The 20629-nt window shown below is 46.6% G+C and overlaps 1 protein-coding gene across 1 annotated transcript in view; it reads left to right on the top strand.

Annotated features, from left to right (window-relative positions):
* The first annotated feature begins 440 nt into the window (after positions 1-440).
* The window catches only part of DAB2IP (DAB2 interacting protein), a 154827-nt gene continuing 134638 nt past the window's right edge, over positions 441-20629 (top strand). The window contains exon 1 of the mRNA XM_063409533.1: positions 441-580. The gene's annotated coding sequence lies outside the window, so the exon portion shown is untranslated. The remainder of the gene's footprint in view (positions 581-20629) is intronic.

The following is a 20629-nucleotide window of genomic DNA, read 5'->3' on the forward strand; positions in this document are numbered from 1 at the left end:
TGCAGGCTGCTGACCCGCCTGCCTGTGCCTCTGCCGAGGAGAGGCAGGTTTTATTTTCCCTGCTTATTCATTTTCTGAGTCATTCATCTTGTGCTATAGCTATTGAAAACTGTAACAGAGTCTGGGAAGCACTTGGCTTTTGAGTGCTGCCTCCTGATTGGACTGGGGAATGCTGCTGTTGGGGAATAATGTGTGAATACCATCTGCTCCGAGGAGCCGGGAGCCTCCGTGGATCCTGCTGGAGAGGCACCTTTAGCCCGGACTCCCGGCGAGGGGAGCACGCCTGCCGTCCCTCCGTCCTGTCCAAACTTACAATTGTCACTGGATTTCCTCTCTGTTTCCCTGCGGAACTTTTTTTGTGCTTTGCCTGAGGGCTGAGTCGCTTCTTCTGTGGGTTTTGGGGGTGTTTTTCCTTTATTTTTTTCCCTGTGTGGGATTTCTTCTGGGGTTCAGCATGCAGACCAAGCCGGGAAATAAATCAGGGAGTTTTGCAGCTGTTTGTTGCAGCACAAGAGTTAACGTGGAATGTCTGAGTTGCTTTGAGAAACTCCTTCCAAAAATTTGACCTGCTCGTAAAAAGGTAAGCAGGGAAAGACTTTGGAATTTCGGGACTGACTTTTTACTTGCAGGGGGGGTTTGTTTTGTTACGAATGAATGTGTCTCATTTGCAATGTACAGTTGCCTTCTAGCAATGCCTGGGATCAAAGACTGGGGTTTGTCTCCGAATTTCTTTAATGAGCAGACTTGGAACAATGATTGTCTCTTTCTCTTTTGTGTAGAAATTGTTTTACAATAGGTCTTAACCCAAACTTTCTGCAGTGTGAGCCTAATTGTAATTCAGAACAGCAGCTCTTTTTTGGGTTTGTATTTTTATGCAGAGAACTCTCAGCTCTCATTTTCCTGCTTATGGAATCTCTTTTTCTGTTTTCTCAGACCAAGCACAGTTAGTTTTCAGCAGTCTGTATTTCTGCTTGCAGAGGACAAGATGTAGTTTGTGAGCCTGTTAAATCCTGCCCACTGATGCCTGCAGAGAGAACGGGGCCATTCCTCCACCTCAGGACAGCAGGCCTGACACCACAGCCTGGGGCCACCACTCTCCCCCTCTTAGTGCATCCTGAACTCTTGCATGTGACTTCTAAAATATGGGTATCATTTTCTTCTGCAGGTTGCATTCCAGTCAGACTCTTCTATCTACAGAAGGCAGAGTTAGCAAAGGGAGGGCAAGAAATATTAATGGTTTGTAAAGTCCTGTCCCTCCTTCCACTGAGCCAGATTATTCATTTTACTGTGGTCTCTTCAAGGGGGAAAAATAGTTCTAAGACTTTGCTGAAGACTCATTGTCATTTATTTTTGACAAATACCTGATTTTTAGCTTCTTTTGTGTTAGTATGTTAATGGTAACTGTGCATCAAGTGTGTGAATTGTATGTTCTGGTAGGTACTGCAAGGCAAATGTTCAGTACCTGTAATTAAGGGAGCTCTAGATTTATGTAACTGATGCTTGATCTGACCTAAACTTTTCATATTCAGTCAACTTCACATAAACAAGAGGAGGTCGTGCTCCTGCTGTGCTTCCTTACACCCAGGCCTGTGGAGCAAATGTTCTGGAGTACAGCAAGGAGCTGTTGCACCGACAGTGAGGCATCTTTTCACTTAGTCATTTCCCTGGCCCACTGCCAGATCATCAAAAGCAACTCCTTTAATGAGGAAAAAACTTACTTCGCTGAAGCAAAGTATCAGGAAGATTGTGGCAAGTCACAGAAGGAATTAGGAGTTGGGCTTTGATGGTCGTTATGGTCCCTTCCAAGCCAGGATATTCCATGAAGGAGTGCCTGGATCACTCTGAGCTGCAGCACCAGGACACTCCACTGGCTGGAGGGCACCGTCCTTGCTGGGCACATGGGACACGTGGGGTGAGGTCTCACAGTACCACGAGTGCCACCCATTTTCTGGATGCCCAAAAAACCTTTGAAAGGTCCTACATGCACCAGTCCAGGTGGGGTTTTCCAGTAATATCACATTTTGGGGACAGAAAAGCTGTGTCTCACTCATTGATGATAATAATAATAACAACAACAGTAAAAAATGCTCACTTAGGTATTTTTTGCCGGAATTATATTGTCAGTTGTAGATTTGCCAGTCTGTCATTGGGCCAGACATGATGGTTACAGTAAGGAATGAATCCTGACCTCTGAACTCCAGAGGATGTCTTCCATTCCAGCCCTGGCTGCAGAAGGTTTCTCAGCCCCTGGCAGGGGTGACCAACAGAATATGGGATGTGGAATCAGAGCTCTGTAGTTCCGTGGGATGTCCATATGCATGCTCAGATCAAACACCAGCTGGTTGGAAAAGCGTGTTTATTTTTTGCTTTTCATACTTCATCCAACAGCAGTTCCTTGGTTCACTGGTCTGACTGTGATGGGTATTTTTGCAAGGGTAGATTTTCCTCGTTATAATCCTTCTGCAGAGGGTTCCTGCTGGATCCCTCCAAAACCCCTCCACAACTTAGCACTGGTCAATATTTCCTTTTAACAGGATCCTGTGTAGCTGCAAACCATTTTTGTTTGCCAGTGTGGGGCTGATGTGCTGCTCTGATCATCAGCACTGCAATGCTCCAGTGTTTTCCCCTCTCTAATCCAGATAACTTCATGCCAGCTTAAATGTGCTGCTTTTATCCTCTTCTTCTGAAGGGCAGCTGGGTTAGGAGTGCCTTGTCCAGGGTCACACACGGGGAGTTTTTCTCATGGTATTGCAGTGGCACAGGATCTCCTGTGTTCCCCATTAGTCCTTTGTCATTCTTCTTGCTCCACAGTCTTCCTCATTGCCCATTTCCCTTTCTTTGCTCTTCTTCCCAATTATAAATTGCTGGAGGACATTTGTCATTTTGCTGTGGAGAGCACAATCCACCTGGCATGTCTTTTGGAGTCTGGAATATCTCAGCACAGGTTTTTCAGCAGACCCGGATTTTTGTTTCCTTGAAGATGAAGAATTCTCATTTTCACTACAAGAAAGTACTTTATTTTGCTAAAATGGCAACTCTGGCAATGCAACATCATTGTATATTTACAGCCTAATTTCAGAAATCCACACGGATTCCTTTCCTCTTCTCCTCCACCACAACTCTCTTGTCTGACTTGGTTGCCAGACTTCTCTGGGAGTTCAGTCTCACTTAATTCACAAAGAATGTGGCTCCTTCTGCCATCCTCAGTGCCTGGAGTCTAAATCAGGACATTTCTGGTGAACTTCAGCTGAAGAGAAGTCTGACCTACCTAGAATTGAGGTTCCCAGTTTGCAGACATGACCTAGGGTGAGGAGGCTCTACCATTACCATGAAGTTCCCTGCCTGTTTCTGCGCTAGCCTTGCCTTTTATATAATCTAATAGTCCTTTGCCAAGGAGTAAAATGTAATAGGAACTATTTTTGTGATCTTGGGAGTATTTTTGCTGGCTCTGAGCTCCTTGGAATAGATGCCGCCTCCTGTTATGATGTCATCGCTCCTGGTGCCAGTAGACTATCAACATTTTAAAAATCAAGATAAGAAAATCAAGATAAAAGATCGGTGTTTTGCCTCCATGTAGGTCAGATGAAGCACAGAAATCAGTGTTTTAACAGAAGAGAAGCATTGATGGGGAGAGAAGGACTTCAGAAAAACTGGGACAATCCAGTGGCAAGCACAGGAGACAGAGAACTCCTGGTTCATGGCTCAGACTATGTGAAACCACTTTGCAGAGCAGCTGTGGAAGTGAAAATCAGCAAAGGGAGGGCTGATTTAGAATTCCCTCATTGAAGTTTTGGAAGTCCTTCTTTCTCTCAAGGAATTTCAGCCCACGTCTTCCCTTTTGTCACAGGAAGCTCTGCCAGCAAGCTGCCCTGGGGTGGCCTGTCCTTACCTCCCTGAGCCACAGTGTCACACTGGGAACAGTAGGGAGCAACTGGAGCAGGGACTCCAATAAGGCTTGAAAAATGTAGCCAGAGCTTCATGGCAATTTCGTGAGGAGCTTTTGAATCCTCAAACCTTCATTTCCTACTCGCTTGTTCTGAGATTGTAATTTTTAATTCAGGATCAGAGAACTGAAGGCAAAGAATGATGTGGGTTGGGATGAGTCTTGTACTAAACTGCCTTCTGCAGCCCCTGTGTAACAGAGCTGAAATTAAATGGCTGAAGGACAGTGTGGAAGAACTGAACCTCTGGAGTAAAGTCAAGATTTGACAATTGGTGTCTTATTTTAGTATTTTTGGTCAAAAAGGTCCAAAAGGCCTTTTGAGATTGCTGGGGTTTTTATGTGCCTTTGGAAAGTGCTGCCTGACTTCTTGATCTCAGGCATTTGAGCCATCTAAGACCAACTTGGTGAATTTTTTTAAGCTCTGTTTTGAAAATATTGGTGCTTTGTCAGTAAATCAGTTCAGTTCTGGTGCTTACTATCATCTTCCTTGCAAATGCATCCTACATCAAGAAATGTTCTAGAATATTTTAAGCTAATTATATATGTACATATTTTGGTGTTGGATAGAGATTAAATATAAATTAAAAACCAACACAGAGAACCATATTCCCCAATGGATTGTAAGAGACTTTTTCCTACTGTAAAAAGCTTGCATCCAAGCAGATGTAATATGGATATTTTGAAAGCGCTGTAATGTTTAAGGGTTAAGGGTCTGTTTCTTACAGATACTTTGGATGTGTTCTCTGGAGGCCAAGCCAAGGAACAGTGTGTCTTGTCCTTTTGTCTGTCTTGATTTCTAATGAGTCAGTTCCTGATTTTCCTCCACTGGATGGGCAGATATGCACCTTAAGAGAAAAGACACTCATTTCTCTGATCCTCATCTTCCATGTTTCAGGGAACATTGAAAACTTCCAACCCTTCCCTTGCTGGTTCTTCTTTTACCACTTGAAAACGTTCTCGGGAGATTTTATCTTGCTCTGTGGATTGCTGGGTGCATTAGCACAGCTTCTGCTTGCCAGAGCTCTCACTAAGTAGAACTGGTTTCAATAAATCATTGTAGCTTTGGAAAGTCTGGAGTTCCAGTCATGGCAGCTCAGAAGAGGGAGGGGGAAACAGGAATACAAGAGCTTTTCCAGCTGGGGAAAGAGCAAAGGTAATTCTGCACAGAGGAGTCTGAACAGAGAGGTCTCTGATGGAAGGCTGTGGGTATCGTTCTCTTACAGGCTAGATTAATATTTCATCCAGAGAGGTGGAACAAAGTCTTGTTCTGGTTGAAAGTGGAGGAAGTGAGTGATTCAGCTTATTTTGTCAGGCATCTGCCTGTGACAAGGTGCAGTACAGCGTTTTTCTAGCCACGGAGAAAGAGTGCTCTGTCTGGAGTGCCAGTCAGAGATCCTGGAGCAATTGCTTGGCCCTTGTCTCACATCAGTACAGCTGATCCCTGCCTTGCTTTCCTGAGCAGTAAAATTCCCACCCCAGATTTAAATCTCCCTCTGTCAGTGATTTCAGTGATTCAGGCTTGTACACAGCACCTCTATTTCATCCCAACTGCTTCACATAACCTGTGTCTGTCAAGGTTTGAAGTAGTGATCTTCTTATTTTAATAAATCCTTTAGCATGAAACTAGCTTTAATCCCCTTTGCTATTCCTGTTCCCTGTCCAGGATAAGCTTGGAAATCTTTTTTTTTTTTTTTAATTGCTATTTGCTCTCATAAGCCATACGATGCTTTTGATAACAGTCATCAAATTTTACAGCTATCACTATAATCTCAGTGCTGTTAACCATCTGCATCTCTCGTCGTGTTCTATAGAAACTGAAGAGAAAACAAATACATAGTTAATTTTAGCACATCACTCCTCTTAATGGATTTTGTGTCCCAAGTAGCAGCACTGTTTAATGTGTCTGCAAAAAACCTCTTGGAATTGAGGAAGAATCCACACACAAGGACATTGCTTAATGGTTTAGAGCCCTTAGAGCTGTGGTGCAGGGATCAGGAGTGGGCTGCAAAGGGTTTGAGTCCTACAAAAGTCTGGACACTTCAAGTTCTAACTTCTGTAAGTTGTAATCTCTGTTTGAGGATTTTAATTCCATGGAACCTGAACTTGAGACATCATCAAACAGAGGTGAAGAGTCACCTCTGTGTGTACCTGGTGACGAGCTGTGAGCAGTAACAGGAGAGCAGAGCAGGGAAAGGGGAAAAATCTGGCTTGAATAAAGAGAAACCTGGGCAAAAAGTGTGGAGAAGCTGTGCTCTGGGGACCAGGCAGGCAGCAGGGATACAGGCGTGAGATGGATACAGGCCTGGGATGGATACAGGCCTGGGATGGATACAGGCCTGGGATGGATACAGGCCTGGGATGGATACAGGCGTGGGATACTTCCCATTGATCCCAGGAAAGGCAGAGGCAGCTGGAGAAGAGCAGTGCCCAGCTAAGGGGGCAGCCCATGCCCACAGCCCAGTGCTGGCTTTAGGGAGCCATTTATCCTCCTCACTCCTCAGCATCCAGCCCTAAGGAAGGGCTGCCAGATGTCACAGCTAATATGGGATTTCCTGTACTTCACCTCAAACCCTGGGATTTGTTTAAAAACATGTGCAGAGTTACCTTTCTGTGCCTGAGCTGAAAGATGGGAATCACTTTGCAGTGACCTCCCAGGCTGTGTTCCCCACCTTCCCTGGCTGCTCAGGAGCCAGAGGAGGTCCCGTGCTGTTGGGCAGGTGGAAATGCAGCCCTGCAGTCAGAGCCCTGCCAGCTCCCATGGCCAGGGGACACCCCTGACCCCGGGCAGGAGCCTCCCTTGGAGTGCCAGCGCCTCTGTCTGACAGCCCAGGCCTTGCAGGAGGAACCACTCACTCCCAAAGGTCATTCCACTGCTGCTTACCTCCAGGGAGAACCAACTGCTCAGCAGGTGCAGCCTCACCTCAGTAATGCACAGGAATTTGCCATTCATTGAAATATACGTTAGAGGCAGCCTAAAGTTAAATATTTTTTTAATTACCCCCCACACACAAAGCACATGAAGAGAAAACTCTATCTCACTGTGGTTTAATTTGTTATGTTATGAAAACCACAAAGGAAAAGGTTTATTTCTAAGATAATGATAAAAATCAGCAGAGGGATTGAGTCAGAGATAGGAGGACTGTCTGGAGAGCAAAATTACCATTTCATTTAGGCTTCACTGGAGTGGTCAGGATTGGTGTTTAAAATGACATCTGTGTCCACCAAAACCTTCCAGTATTATATTTAATCATTGTGGAGACATAGAAGGGATCCCACAATAAAAATGATATATTTTAAATTTCCTGATCATAGTGCTTTAACCTTTATATTACTGACAGTTAGGATTCAAATAGAAATGTGCACTGAAACTCTGTAATTTTATATATTCCCTATTTTTTTTCTTTAGAGGAATCCATTTAAAATTACACAAGAAACCTCTCTTCATCTTCTGAGTGTTTCACTGATTAGCATAATTTATAGGCAGTTTTGTGAATAAGGTGATTGTACCCAGGTGATTGCAAAAAAGTCTGTGGATCTCAGCTTTATAAATATTATTCTGAATCTAACTTTGTTAAAGTAATTGATGTAACATGAGTGAGTGCTGTGCAGAGCTGTTCAAGTGCAGAGACCACACACTGTGTAATCTCTGGAGCCAGTCCTCATCATGCCTTTGCTTTTCTTAGCAACAAAATTAACTCCATCATTATAAAATTTAGCCAAGACTTTACCTCTGCAGTCAGAATCTTCTCACATCAGACTCAGCCCACGCTCTAAATCCTGCCTTCGTTATGTGTCACTCTTTGCTTCAGAGGACTGTGAAAGTGACTTTTCCAGAGATGTTCTTACATCAGGAGGTGTTGCAGGGGAAGCCCGGGAGGTTCATGGATCACCTTCCACGCTGTCTGTGACAATCAGAAAACCTCCAGGGCCTCACCTTCAGAGGGTCTGTCCCCAGCTGAGTGCCCTGGAAAGGGAGGAGGAGTTTTGTGTCTGCAGGCAAAGCCAGAACTCAGGGTCAGCCCGGGGAGAGGAGGTGCCCAGGGCTGAGCAGGGACTTTGTGACAGACAGCAAGGCCCAGGCTGTGCTCAGCCTTGTGCTGGGCTACAGAGTGAGCCCTGCTGGGCTACAAACTGAGCCCTGCAGAGCCTGTGCTGGGCCAGAGTGAGCCCTGCAGAGCCTGTGCTGGGCCAGAGTGAGCCCTGCAGAGCCCGTGCTGGGCCAGAGTGAGCCCTGCAGAGCCCGTGCTGGGCTGCAGAGTGAGCCCTGCAGAGCCCGTGCTGGGCTGTGAAATGAGCCCTGCAGAGCCCGTGCTGGGCTGTGAAATGAGCCCTGCAGAGCCCGTGCTGGGCTGTGAAATGAGCCCTGCAGAGCCCGTGCTGGGCTATGAAATGAGCCCTGCAGAGCCCGTGCTGGGCCAGAGTGAGCCCTGCAGAGCCCGTGCTGGGCCAGAGTGAGCCCTGCAGAGCCCGTGCTGGGCTATGAAATGAGCCCTGCAGAGCCCGTGCTGGGCTGTGAAATGAGCCCTGCAGAGCCCGTGCTGGGCTATGAAATGAGCCCTGCAGAGCCCGTGCTGGGCCAGAGTGAGCCCTGCAGAGCCCGTGCTGGGCCAGAGTGAGCCCTGCAGAGCCCGTGCTGGGCTGTGAAATGAGCCCTGCAGAGCCCGTGCTGGGCCAGAGTGAGCCCTGCAGAGCCCGTGCTGGGCTGCAGAGTGAGCCCTGCAGAGCCCGTGCTGGGCCAGAGTGAGCCCTGCAGAGCCTGTGCTGGGCTCCTTTTGCTGCTGCGTGGCTGCTCAGGCTCCTTGTGCCAGTTGGACTCTTTCTCCCACGTTCTCTTCCTCCATGAACACAGTGCTGCCAGAAGGGCTGGACGGGTGAGCGTTTAAATGCTCTGGTTAGGAATCGGTGGGAACCTTGTGTTGGTGTTTCTCTGCAGTTTTATGGCTTTTTCCTGGTCCTGCTGGTGACAAGGTCACCTTGAGGGAGGAGGATGCAGGTCACCCACTGCCAGAGCCCCGTGTCAGCATGTGGGGGGTGACACAAAGGGGACAGGAGCAAAAATCTCCTGGAAAGTTTGGGTGATGTTTTATCTTCAGGCAAATTCCTGGAGAACTGCTGAGATGAAAACAGGCACAGCTCTAAACTTGCATGTTCCATAGTGATGAGATTCTGGGAGAAGCTTACAGGAGAGTTGGGAAATAAAGATTCCCAGCTGTTAATAATAACAAGCTAGGGGTTCTTCTTGTTCAAGCTGGAGCAAAATTGCCTGGAAGTCCCTGGAGAATTCCAGTCCAGCACTAGACATTTGAAAGATTTGGATCCTGGTTTAAAATATTTCCACTGCTTGAGTGAATTTCCAAAACTGAGCTATTTTTTAATCATAATCCAGTCAGAGAAATGAAAATTGTGGTGCAGTCAGCCATCAGTTCAAGGATTTTGAGAGGAGTGTGGTGACTGCAGAGTCTGCTGTGTGTGCAGGTCCTGAGCATCCACTGGGAATGGAAGAGTCCTGGAACAAAACCTCGTGTGGTGCAGCTGGCTTTGAAGAAATAACTAGCAATGGGTTGAGGTTCCTTTATAGGAGAAAAAAGAAAAGGAAAAAGAATGCAAGAGCCAGCATGGTTCAGTGTCTGGGCACATTTTCAAGCCCTCTTTTATTTTGAGTAATTAATTCTATGTTTTATTAGTAATGAAAGCAGGGGCTATTTTGTGCAAGGCTGGAGCAGTTCAGGGTGACTCGGCAGGAAGTTAAACTGATGTAGCATTACTTTTGCAATTTATCACCTGCCTGTAGTGCTTACTCAGGGTATAATACAAGTTCATCATTGTTCAGAGCAATCATATTCTAAATTCACTTAATAATTATCTCTCAAACCAGATAACTTTAAAGAACAGATTATTTTATAAGTAACTGGGAAAATGTCTAGTGTGACATCTCTTCTTGTAGGCAGGCTAAATGCAAGCTGTCTTTTTGGTGATCTGTTTCAAATTAAGTGATTTCATTGCATAAATGGATGTATTGGAGCTTGAGTGTGGAGTATCCAAATGCTTGCAAACTTCTTACACATTTGTAATGATTCCAGTAATTCCAAACTAGAGAGGGGTTTTTTTTATTATTTTTTGGTGGATGAAAAATCTGTTCTGTTTTGTCTTTGGTTAAGAGAACTTGAAATACTGGATACTATAAATTTACAACCTCAAAACTGGTCACAATTATTGGTAGGACTGACAGACAAGGCAGCTGAGCACAGGCCAACCACAGACCCTCCAGAGCTTTTCTTTCCTCACTTTTTTTCCTGCTTCTCCAGGTGTGGGAGCTGCGGGGTCCCTGCAGCAGCCCCGGTGCAGACCCAGCTCTAATTGATTATCCCAGCCCAGCTTTGAGGGTCCCGCAGCCCCTGGCCAGGCCCTGCTGAGTTACTGCACAGCTTTAGGCAGCAGAGTTTTACTGACTGCAGCAAATAAATTTGCTGTGCTTTATGGAGCACGGAGAAGCTTGTTTTCTGAATTTTAATTGTCTCAATAAATCGTGTTAAGATTGTGTTCTATTAGACTGCAGGAAATTACTGCGAGCGGTTCGAATCTGGCCATTATTGGGAAGGTGTGTTGCTCACAGGGCTGTTAGAAAAAGTTTCCAAATCTGGCTGAGCAATACCAAGGGTGATAAGGATTGCAGAGATCTGGAGTGCAGCTTCCCAGGAATCCCCATTCAGTCTTGGGTTTACCTGCAGGGATTCTCTTGTCCCACTGGGCATTAAGTGATGATGATTTTCAGCTTCACAGAGGAGAGGAAATGTTTGCAGTGGGGCTCAGATAGCTCAGGCACAGAGAATGTGAGAAGGGCACTGGTGTCAGACTGGACAGTGCAGTTCTGGACGATGGTGAAGGATGAACCTCTGCTCTGGGGAGAGGCTGACAGGGCTGGGGCTCTTCAGCCTGCAGAAAAGGCTGCAAGGGGATCTTAGAGCCCCTTCCAGTGCCTAAAGGGGTTCCAAGAGAGCTGGGGAAAAATGTTTTGATGCTGTGACTTGAGAGTTTGGTGTTAATGAGTGCGGCAACGAAGATTAGCAGATTTTATTCCCAGCCTTCTCCCTGCTCCCAGGGGAGGAATATTGGTTCTTTTCTCTGAGGGATGGTTGTGCCCCTTGGGATCAGAAAGGAGCTGCCCTCATCCTGGCACTGGGATAGCGTCCAGATCTTTATTTGCAGGATTAGAATGTTTTCCAAAAGATAGGCCAGGTTAAAAGCTCTCCCTTGCTGTATCTCCCAGCGTTGTGCTGGAGAGCTGGAGTGATTGATGAGCATTTCTCGTTGCAATTACAGATGAGCAACAGCAACCCACAAATCATGGCACGCTGGGTAGGAGTTCCTGAGCCGCTCTCTGTAGTCTGGCCAGCAAATCATTAAATCAAGCGAGGATGAGCAAGGGGCTGCTGGATGTTCTCGCCTCAGCACAGCAGCTGAGAGAGCTGAGTAAGCTGCTGTCTGCCTGAATCAATCCCCACTCTGGGAATTGAAACAGTGCAGACATGAAGCCTGTCCGTGGCCACATAAAAGCCGCATTATGGCTGCGATTTAGGGGACTACGCCTAAAGCAGCTCTTTGAGTCCCTAATCCTGGGAGCTCCGAGGGAAGAAAGCAGGGAGGCCGTGCTCAGATGTCTGAAACTTTCCTCCCGACCCTCACTCGAAGTGGGGGACCTGGCCTGCAGTGGAGTCAATCCGTGGGGAGTTCATGCAAAGTGTATGTTGTAATGGGATTTTACAGTACAGGTCCCAGCACTTATATTTAATATCTGACAATTCAAATAGCTTGGCTGGCAAACACACTGAACATTGCCAGATTTCTGTAAGATCCTAAGTGAATTCCTGACCTAGATATTCCTTGGAGGAGGGAATTCAAGAGCAGGAGAGAGTCATGGACCAAGTATGGTAGACTGGGCTTCTCACTTCTGGCTCATTTCCCTTATTTCTGCTGAGAAGTAACAATCTTTAAAAACCACAAAATTGGGTTAATAAAATAATTTAGGACGATCAGCTCAGTCTTAAAGTTGTTCCAAGTTCAGTCTTTATACAATTTACCTTATGCTTGGGGTACAGAATAATGAAAAATCTAAACAAACAGAGCACTAAGCCTCAATCCTACATGTAAATCTGTGCACATGTGCTGCAAACAAGATAGCACCCATGGACAGATTTGTTTGTGTTGCCTTGTGAGCCAAATGCTGTGGTTTTGCTTCTTTTAATTATTCAGCCCTGAAAGAATTTACTGTGAAATCCCACCAGGCAGAGATAAAGACTGGAAACCTTGTAATCTACAACTGTACAGGAGGGTCAGTTTATGGCCTGAATGTGCTGGAGAATTCAGATGTGGAGAGAATCTTTCATAGTGAACTGGCATGAAAACATGTATTATTTCAGGGCTTTGCAGCATATAAATTGTGTTTACGATGAAGCTAAAGCTTGGAAAAACCAAATTGGTTGATCAAATCCAGGCTTGCTATTCTGATAAATTTTTTCCTCAAATGAATTCAGGTTGTCAGATTAATTCGGTCCCAACACGACAAGGGCAAGACAAATTAATTAGCTTAATCTCCGTGAGTTGTGAGGGTTTTGTCTGTGTGTGCTTTGTGTGAGGGTGTGCAGGGCACTGCTGTGGGTGATTGACCCTGGCAGGGGAAGGAAAGGTCCTTCAGCTTCACCCCAACGCCTCCCTCCCAGCCAGGTGAGAACAGTGTCAGTGAAAAGTTTGAATTCTGCTGCAGTCTGGAACTGAAGAGCACATTTCTATTAAAGTGTTCTCCTGAAACTGCTCAAGAGCCACAAGTAATGCTTTAAAAAGAAATTAAAAGGTTTAGTTGTAGAGGAAAAAATGGCCGGGTCAGGTCTCATAAAATGAGCAGCCAATTTTTAAAAAATGTTGTGTTCCACAGTACCTGGAATTCTTACATGTCGTAACCTTGTTAAGATAATTACAGTAAATGGCTTTTCTGCAAGGGAATCCCCTGACATTGTTCCCTGGGAGATTAAATCTCTGCCGCTGTTCTAGACGGATTCTGCGGCTGAGTGGAAGTGTCTCCTACCTCCTTTAAAAATATCAACAACCAAAGAGAAGACAACATTTAATTCCTTTTTACAAAAGGAAAAGAGAGTCATGTCTCAGGAAGAAGGGAAACCAAATAAAAAATTTAATGCTGGAGAAGAAAGGCAAGAAATGCAGTTGCCATGGAAACCGAAGCATAAGTAGAAACTTTCCAGCAAAGAGCAGAAACTAAAAATGAAAAAGCAGAGTGGCGAGGCTTGGCAGATAGCCAGGAGCTCCCTCCACTTCCTCCCCCGTGCTCCTGGTGGGATGTTCTTCGTCATCCTTCCACAGGCTGAGGTGCTCTGGGCATTTGGAGAGCAAAGCTGGGCCCGTGGGTCAGAGCACTTCACAGGGGACAGTGAATGTCACAGAGTGACAGCATTGCTTGGGATGAGGCAGCTGTCCCAAAATCCTCTGTGTGCTTCAGCCTGGGGCCTCCTCCGTGGGAGAGGGGAAAATTCCCTGGGAATGGCCAGCTTGTCACAGTGGGCTTCAGAGCGAGGGGAAGCGGCTTCATCTGACGGTCACAAATCACTGAGCAAGTCCTGGATTCTTCTTGTGTCTGAACCAAGGTCTGGGAGTGCACTGCAGCAATGACTCCTGTTCTTCAATGCCTCTCTCATCCCTTTATCCTAGGGAAAGGATTCCCTAAAGCCTGCTCCAAGTGCTGCCGTGCCTCAGACTGGCTGGGCACTGTACCTCAGCTCTGTGACCCTCAGCTCCCACCTGGGAGTCCCAGTCCGTGTCAGAGTTCTGCCCTGGGCACAGGATGTGTTCCACAGTGGTTGTTGGCTGTGTCCCACGTGTTTCTGAAAGCAGAGGCGTATTCCAGACCTTCAGCTTTGCCCGGGGCTCTGGAATCGTTTGATGCTGGCACGTTCAGCTCAGTTGTATGCAGTAAAGTAATGCAGTCATTGGATTAGCAATTATTAAATCCACATATGCTTTTTAGTATGACATGGAAAAAAGCAGGTTGGGAAAGCTGGGCAGGTTCCCAGGCAGGGCTGTAAAACCTTTGTGATGGCCAGGAAGTGATTTGGGTGAAAGCTTGGGAGCGTACCCAGGTCTGAGTGCTGTTACAGATGGAAGCAATGAAACCTGGGCTGTTCACATTTCCTTCAGTCATATTCCTGGAATTCAGCACGGGTGTAAAAGTTTTGCTAATTTACCCTCAGACTGATCAGCATCTCAGATAATTGACAAAATAAAAAATGCAGTGCAAGTCCAAAAAACCCACTTGACCTCTTTGTATGTGAAATCTGGACAAAACTTACCCGGGAGCCAGCACCACGAGTTAGGAACTGTTCCTCAGTGTGCCACTAGAAGTAAAATCTACACATGTTTAACTCTGCTGCATTGCCACTGACTTTACTTCTCAGCTGACTTGTCATGGTCTCACCTGGACTATTCCTCATTTAATTATTATTTAAAACCACAAGGATTTGTGGTTTGTTGAGGATTTTTTAGGTTGGAAGTAATGAAGCTCAGAATAACAAACTTCACTGAAAGGGATGTTATTTTTTAATGCTCTTTAGCATTTGAGCAGGGGAAAAAAGCAGGGAACATGTTTCTTACGCTCCGTAGAAAGGTATTTTTAAGAGGAAGCCCGGTCTGTGGAGGGAGAGGTAACCCCATGGAGGGGATGTGGCAGCGATCCCAGGCGGAACCGGCGCCCTCCCGCCTGCGGGCGGCAGCAGAGCCGTGCGGAGCCGCGGCATCCGCGATCCCTGCCGGGGACAGCCCTGCCCGGGGACAGCCGTGCCCGGGACAGGGACAGCTCTGCCCGGGGACAGCCCTGCCCGGGGACAGCCCTGCCCGGGGACAGCCCAAGCCAGGGCTGAAATGAGGGAACCTCAGAGCCAGCGCTGGCCACAGCAGAGTTCGCACCTTGGGCACTTTCCGAGAAGGAATTCCCTGTGAGCAGCTGGATTTGCAGCAGCGCTGTGTCCAGAGCAGAAACGTTTTCCTTAGGCTTTAACGTGCTGACACAGCACTGGCGTTTCTGGCCTTTTCAGCTGGAAAAGCTCCCTCCCTTCTCCCGGGTTCCTCCGTGCTCAGTGCATATAACCAATGTTTTTCCGAGACCACTGACTTTGTCTTGGTTTTATACGGTTTAAATTGAAATGATCTCATTAAAATTGAAACGATCTTGCTGCAATAGTCAAAGCAGCAATGGACTCTGAGGGCTTGTTTGTGACCTAGGAATGCTCAGAAAAGTCAAACCAAATTTCAGAGAGGTATACAGTGCATGTGTGCAAAGCACAGCCCGGCCACAGCTGGGAAAAGCTCCACAATACCCTGCATTATGTGGGTTTATACCCAGCTCAGTGTGTTGTGGAAGGAAGTTTATGAGTGACATGACCCAAACAAAAAGAACACTGCAGTTGTTGCCAGGATGACATTCCAGGCTCCTGACTGAAACAAGACACCTTCCACTTACTGTGTGAAGGTAACCATGGGCTACTTCCTGGAATTGCAAAGAATGAGCATTTTGGGAAACTCCAGTTCCTGATGTCTGTTTGCAGCATTGCTGCTAAGTGTTTTATCACCTCAGGTCTGCCCCTGCTTGCCAGGCTGTCTTTTCTGGAGGAAAATTGTAGCCCTGTCCTGATGAGTTGTGTTAGGAGCAAAAGTGACTTTGTATAATGAGCTAAACAGGACCCTCCAAAATCCCCTCAGTAACAGGAATCTGCAGTCTCTTGTGTTTGCCCTGACACGCTAAGTGTGGGGTTCCTGGTCTCTGTAAGACTGAAGAAGGCACAATCTAACCTTTTCCAAGGCTGACTCCTGCAAAGACAAATATCACGCCTGTAAACATCCCCTGCCCTGCTCGGGATCACAGAGAAGTTACATTTTAGCCCTGGCCAGCACCAATCCCCTCTTACTGGTGAGCCTGCACCCTCACGTGGTGCAAAGCCTGCGAGCTCAGCCTGAGCTCCAGGCCTGCCAGGACACTTCGTTTGGATCCACACTGCCCAAACTGTGGTGATGGTGGGATAATCTGTTCCAAAGATTGTCAAAACTCAGGGTTTCAGAAAGGGCAAGAGGTATTTGTCAGCTAATGCCAGACCTGAGAGGTTCTGCTGTCAGAGTACTGATCACAAATTCCTCCAGCATCTCATCTCTTGGGAGCTGAACCTGGATTTCAGAGTGCCAAATGTGCTTTTCCTAGATTATTTCCTGATCTCCCCCCTATACCTTCCATTAGCAGTTCTGTGTACATGAGTCTCCCTTGTCATCCTGTCAGCCCTCATGGTCTTTAAATAGTCCGTGGGCTCTGGGTGGTGATCAGCACATTGTTCCCCCTCCCTCTGCAAGCTGCTTGTGGAAAAGAGGACAAGAATTACTGCTCTTACACTGCTTGTTCACAGTCCGATTTTAAAATCATCTCCTGCTCGTCTCATTTGCCAAGTCCATCAAACCAAAGTCCTGCCCAGCTCCCTGCCCTGCCCAGCTCTCAGCGAGCAGCGCCGATCCCAGTGACCCTTGGAGTTCCAGAGGGATCCTGCCCAGTCCCTGCCGGAGCAAACCCAGGCACAGCAGTGGCACTGCTGGAACGGGCTGCACACAGGGAGAAACGTGTTCCTGCTAAATTGTTTGGTTGCTATTTTTTCTCCTCGAGGGGAATTCCATTCATCCCCTTTCAGAAGAGCCTGTTAAACTCAGCCAGTCCCGAACTCCCAACAAATGTCCTTTAATAGTTTCGGGTTTCAGCACAGAGGCCTCTGACTGTGTGTTCCTTTAATACGTTCACGACTCCCCTGGGAGAACTAAGCCAGGAATAACCAACACTTTCTTAAGCCGGGCCTCCTGCTTTAAGGTTGTGTTTCTTTTCCTGCCATATATTCCCTTGCTCATCTCCACAGCTCCCACTTTCTTGTGCTTTGCATTGCCCATTCTCAACTCAGGTGTTCTCAGGTGTCCGAGAGGGGAGTGCTGCATCCTCTGCTTTCAATTTTGCTGGCTGAAGGAGCATAAAGGACTCTTAACATTCTCTGCAGTCGCCTCTCGGCTTGGCATACTGATCATTTCAATAATAAAGTGTTTCCTTTCATTCTCCAACAGTCAGGCCCCTGCCAGAGCCATAATTGTTCACAGATGACTCATTTTGGCTGCATGATCAAAACCAGGGAAAAGTGCTGTTTGCACAGGCTTTGAAACGTACGAGATGGGAAGAGATGTTCACGCTTGATATTTGTACCATATGTGCTTTCTAAATTTTATTATAGAACCTTTACATTTCAAAAGAGATTCTAGTCTTGTCCTGGGGATGATTTAGAAAGGAAAGGATAAGTAGAGTTTTGAGTTAGGCCAAGATTAGCAAAGACTGACTCTGTAGTTTGAGCTGTGAGGCTGCGTCCTGCCAGGGCTGGTGGGAGCTGCTCAGTGCAAAGGGGCCGTTGCTGCCCTGAGATAAATAAATCTAGATCTAAATATGGATGGATATCTGTGCATTGGTTAGGGGCTGCACTCTCAGTTGTGTTTTATATCAAAGTCTCACTGAACTCCTAGTTCTTTATAGGATTTGTTTTGAAATCCTGCACTCGGAGTTGCAGCAGGTGTTTGCATTTTCTTCCCCGATGAAAACCCAGGGAATGTCTGCACAGTGCACTTGGTGCCTCATCCCCAGTGCTGGCAGTGCTCTGCCCTGCCTGCTGCTGTTGTCTTTTCACAGAGTTCACCTCAGATGTCCCCGCTGGGAGGGTCAGCAAAGGGGCCAGAAACCAAGCCCTGTTCTAGGGTGGAGAAGGACACGGGAGGGTGATTCCTGCAAGGCCACTCATCACCAAGCATGAGCTGTGACAATAAGAAGCTCCTCTTCGTGTCTCCTCCCAAAACTGCTTTGAGGCCACCCAGCTGCCTTAGAGAAAACACCAAGCAGACAAACGTTGTCTCTTCGCAGCAGTGTGGCATTTTGACTAATGAATTATACAAACCCAGCGAGCCAGCTCGTCCAAGGCTGCTGCCACGGGGATGTCCAGGGATGTCCAACAAGCTGCTATTAGCTGGGCCTTTGCAGGGGCTCAAAGGAAAGAGTTAGACTTGTTCATCCAGGAAAAAAGAGTATATTAGAAGAATAAAGGATATAAATTCAGTAGAAAGAGGGGTTTTAGTAGCTTTTTCTCTAAAGATATAATGGGCGTATTAGTGGAATGGGAACATATAGACTACATACACTTGTGAGTGGAAGATCTGTACAAAAACATAGGAAGATAAGCAGGAAAAAACCCAGTTTGAGCTCATGCTGCAACAGAGGAGCATTACTGGGCACCACATGCCTTGCTGGATATTTTCTATTATTTTTATTTGGAGTGTCCTTTATCAGATCACGACCCAGTTCCCTGCTCAGGGCTGGTGAGGCCCCAGCAGGGTGAGAATTCCCAGCGCTGGATCCTTGCTCAGGAGAGCTCAGGGGCTGGGGGTGTTGGTGCCCTGAGCTTCCACACTTCAAAACATCCCGGCCCTTGCTTTGCTCTTGGAGTGTTTGTCATATTTCTGTTGTTTGGAGGAGGCTCTCCACATTTTGCAATCAGCTGCACTCAGACAATCACATCTCTCAGGGCGGCCCTGTGTTGTTGTGCCAGAAGGAAAAACGTAAATTTAAATAAACCACCCTCACAATGGTATTTAAAAACTGATTGCAGGATTTCCAGTCACTTTTGTAAAGCCCTCTCTAAAAACAATAGCTACATTTTCATTTTTCAACTTGTTAACAGGGAATTCTTTCAAAACAGAGCGTGTTTTCTGTGCTACTCTGTCATGTCAGCCTGATAAGGAAGATGGCTAAAGATCATTCTTGCCAAAATATTCCTTGGTGAGTCATCTGATGCCAAAAAGCAAGTGAAACGAGCAACTATATTTGCAGTGGAGTTTGCAAATTATGTGGCAAGGAAAGGAAGAAAATAATCTGTCACATGAAAAATGAAGTTTAGATTGTGTGTATATAAATCAGTGATTTGTTATATGAGTGTGAGATCATTATCAGGCATTTAAACATGAATTGGAAGTGCCTAATCTATTAATTAATCAGGAAATAAGTTTTACATAGCATGTGTAATCAAGTTAATCTTTCATTTCACTTGCCAGCAGAGATGCTGCTGTCAGTGGATGCTGCCATGAGATTAAACACCCCCAGAGCTGCTTCTTGCTGGGGGGAACCTCAGGTGTGCAGATGGCATCGGCAGGGAAGGGGAGGGCAGGGGAGGGGAGGGCAGGGGAGGGGAGGGCAGAGGAGGGGAGGGGAGGCAGCTGCCTCCCACGGCATTCCTGAGCCTGGAGAAGCTCTCTGTGCACACAGGAGCTCGTGGGCTCTGCAGCACCTCTCAAACCTCCTCTTCTCCCCACCTTGGGCTGGAGCAGGCTCAGCTTCCACACAGGCAAGGAGAGGGATGCCCTGCAGGAGATTCCTGAAAGCTCCGTGCGTTTTCCCCTGACCTTTGAGCATGTTGTGTTGGAAAGCCACTGAAACAGAGCTCACGATAAATAGCTGAGCCTTCTGCTAATAATAACCCATAAATCTGGCACAGGAAGGCAGTGATGCCAGACTTTTATCAACTCCTTCCCTGCAGCAACAGCAAGTTTACTGATGAAATACAAAGTTAAAATACTTTTAGGAGTTCATTTATTTTGTTGTATGAATATTTTGATCAAGATCAATGCAGATTTTGTAGTTTATTACAAAAATTTGTTATTACGTTTCATAATTAGATTCCTAACCTAGAGGTGATGTGGGTTTTGTTTATTTAAATACGCAGATAGGAAGGTAAAGATCACCATCTGGGCTCCCTTCCCACTGACGCTTGGACCAGCTGAGATTTTGAGGTCCCTTTCGAGCCCCTCCAGGGCAGAGAACTGCCCCGGTTTTGTCTTAGAGAAGGAAATGGGGGATCCTGGGAAACCCAGAGTTTAAGTTACTCTGTTAATCACTCAATGAATCACTGCTAACATTTTATTTTCGTAATAAGGGATATTTGGGAAGAATAGTCTTATTAAACAAATATTTCCTGCCAGTAGCTCGGTGTGGAAGACACACAGTGCTGGGAAGTGTTGTGCAGCTCCCAGCTACGTCTGAGGGGCTTTGTTTGATTTAGGGAATTGTACAAGATTTTTCTTTTTAGTTTGGAATTTTTGCTGTGCAGTGGAGACTTCACACTCCTGGGTTTTTCCTCCTGATGAAAGGAGCCAGCTGTTCTGAGACACAGGATGTTTGATTCTGGCGAAGTTCCTTCTTCCATTTGCATTGCACTCCATGTGTTTAATTGCTTCATTAGGTCTGTGGAAATTTAGCATAAATCTTTAGATGGATTTTGACTTTGTAAATTTTATTAGCATCATTACCAGTCAGGTCATAAACCAGCGTACCTGAGTGGAGTGTTCTGTGTCAGCAGAGCAAGTGAAGTGGGTTTGTTTTGGTGTCCCCCCGCTCGCTGAAGCCGATGTGAGAAGCCGATGTTCTTTAGCTCTATTGTTCTCTGGGAAGTGAGCAGGAAATGTGCTGAGCTCCGAGGTCAGGATCCGCCTTTCTCCCCGTTCCCGGAGCTCATGGTGGGCGCAGGAAGCGTCTCCGGGGCTCCCAGCCCCGCCGGCTCCTGTGCTCTGCCTGGC

This window comes from Prinia subflava, chromosome 12 (genome assembly GCF_021018805.1).
Source record: "Prinia subflava isolate CZ2003 ecotype Zambia chromosome 12, Cam_Psub_1.2, whole genome shotgun sequence".
Classification (NCBI taxonomy): domain Eukaryota; kingdom Metazoa; phylum Chordata; class Aves; order Passeriformes; family Cisticolidae; genus Prinia; species Prinia subflava.